This window comes from Wolffia australiana, chromosome 14, assembly GCF_029677425.1.
Source record: "Wolffia australiana isolate 7733 chromosome 14, ASM2967742v1".
Classification (NCBI taxonomy): Eukaryota; Viridiplantae; Streptophyta; class Magnoliopsida; order Alismatales; family Araceae; genus Wolffia; species Wolffia australiana.
The window spans coordinates 8,788,623-8,791,672 of NC_135848.1; positions in this window are offsets into that span (position 1 = coordinate 8,788,623).

Sequence of the window (3,050 nt, forward strand, 5' to 3'; positions counted from 1 at the left end):
AGAAAATGTGGGACAAGAGTGATCATTTGTTCTATACTTAAGATGGTTATGGTATGCAGTAGATATTGGCAATTAGATTTTCAGAAGATCGAGAGAGAGAGAGGATGAAGTGATGATAATGAAGCGAATGAATGGAAGTGACTTAAAGAGTCAGTTGTATAAAGGGAATGATGAGTAAGATGAAGATAAGACAATGACATGAAAATGGTAAGACATGATTAGAGAGTGTATGAATGTGAGGCAATGATTGAATGTGATGATGAAATTGATCAATGCTAATGAAGATTTCGGGAAGGGTCGATGTAAGGTGAGGATACTCACCTAAGATCCTTACATTCCACATGGATCATGGAGATTTGTGAGTGTTAATGAACTCCCTCTCTTCTCTATTGCATCATCCCACACACCCATTACACCAAGAACAAGCTTGAGGGATCTCAGAAACTCACTAGCTTTCAATCAGCTGACATGACTGGAAACAAGTTTAAGGATGATCTTGAAAGTAATCCATGCCTATATTTATAGATAAGAGGGCATGGATGGACAGTGGGATGAAAACAAAACATCCCTACAAATTCTAGCTCAATCGGCCTTTTGGATCATGAGATATCAAGCTTTGAAGTTGAAGCAATCCTAGCCATCCATTTTTTCCCTCATCATCGCTGCTAATACTTCCTAGTTTTACATCGGTGGTGTCCTATCACCATTCATTTGATGATTGGTGTGATCATCTCATCTTACACGATTGCACACTCTAAGAATGCCATGTGTCACTAGGAGAAGAAAAAAATAACATAAATACTATTTAGTTTAATATTTCAATCATTGAAATGTGACAGCTTGTTTCCACGTGCCACATCACAATATTCTTTTTTTGTCCATTTCTAATGAATGAAGGGCTGATACATGTCATTCATGTTAGAAAAGGGGAATATTTCCCAATGACTACCTCACGTGGCACACGTTTCCATTTGCCATGTCAACATTTGTCTCTTTCTTTAATCAATTGTGGTGGTACACATGCACACCACCTGTACTGCCGCAAGTTTTTACTTCTCAAAATGAAAATTTTATCATTTTTTCCTTGGTCTTTGAACCACATTTATTGTAATTTAATTCCCTTAATTTTTTCTATTGGTGCACATAACCCCTACGAATAAAACACATAAAAAGTATCAGTCAATTATTGGGGCATAATGTCATTGCAATTTGTGATGCCATAATTGAACCTTTTTGCAATAATTATCACAAGTAATCATTTTCAAGCTTTTAATTGGTCAGGAATCAACTGAATCGAATGGTGACTCATGGCGGGGCACAATTTTAAGGTGAAAATATAATTATAAATCCTTATAAAATGAATAATAAGTCATAATGTACATTAAATATATATTGTGACTTAAGAAATTAATAATGTCGAAAAAATCATAAAAATATATTTCGAATCATAAAATTAATTAATTTTAAAATATGATGTCAGGACATTTTATTTATTTTAATCATTTAAATTTTGTTAAAAACATATTTATAATTATTTTAAGGCATAAAAATATGTAAATATGACAAAATAACCCAATAATTTGCATGTTATGATACGCCATTCTCTCTTATGTTTCAACTCTCTATGATTTTCAAAAAACTTCCACGTGAAGGTCTTTATAGCTGGTGCACAAGACTTTTTGCATCAAGTTGGCCTCTCTATACTCCCCAAATGGGTCTCACATTCCTTCATCTGTTTATTCTTTCATAATTCATTTTTTCTCTCCCCCTCGCCTTGATTGCTTGTTGCTTCAAAGGGGTTTATTAGCTCATCCATTTCTTGATATATTTCGTTTATGAATTAGAGTCTCAAAAACAATTTTTCTTGATTTTTATCATCTAATTATATGTTGATTTTTCAGAGTCGAATGAAATGTTTGCTATTTTCAATCATTTGATTTTTATTGATTGCATAGAATTGAATGATTGGTTTCCCTATTTTAAATCTTAAGTTATCACTCAGAGTTGAACAACATGTTTGACTATTTTCAATCATCTGATATTTCTTAATCATTCGAGTTTCCTTATTTTCAAACATTCTATTTCTTCTGATGGCCCAAAGCGGAATATGAAGTTTACCCATTTTAAATCATTCCATATGTCTTGATCATTCAGTAAAAATACAGTTTTGCCTTCTTTCAATCATTTGTTCTTTCTTGATCACACAGTTTCTCTAGTTTCTCTTATTGAATATATCTTAATTGTACTATAATTTTACATCACAGAGTTTGAACATTTATCAATATATCACAACTTTTTAAAACAAAAAATTTTCGTCCATTGACATATTTCTTATCTTCTCTCGTCTTTACATATTTCAACAAGTATGCAATCATATCTAATTATATGTTTATATTCAGATATATATTGATATAAGAAATATTTCCATCCTTGATTAATGTTTAATGGCTGTTTCTCATTACTGAATATTTTTTTTACTAATGTTGGCTAATTTAATTAATTTATTGGTATTAATTTGAATAACTAAGGGAAAATCAACATGAACCCTAAGTATAGTCAACTCATTTTTAGGTAGAACCAGTAAAAGATCAACATAATCAAATGTAAACCAAGTAAAGTCAACTCAAATAAGGATAATCTCCAGTCAACACTAACCCTAGGGTGTAGGTGACAACCTGATGGCGCAGCACCGCCGGACACCATCGAGCCGTCACGCGAGGAGCCACCGTCGTCACTGAGCCGGCCACCGACACGTGTCCAGCCAACACGACGAGCCGCCGCAGCGACGCGCGACCCCAAGTTCAGATAGTCGGCATGATGCACGCGCCACTTCATCGTCGGATTTATCCACTTTTATTTCCCTTTTATTTTCCTTACTAATGTAGTGAGGGGAAGGCCCATATGAGGACATCTTCCCCTCCCACCCATGCTTAAAGGGCCTGCTTTCCTTCTCCTTTTTCTTTTTTTTCCTCTTCTTTTCCTTTGTTGTTATGGGGGCCCATCTTGACCATCCTATATAAGGAGGGGTGGGCGCCCAAGACTTCTTACTC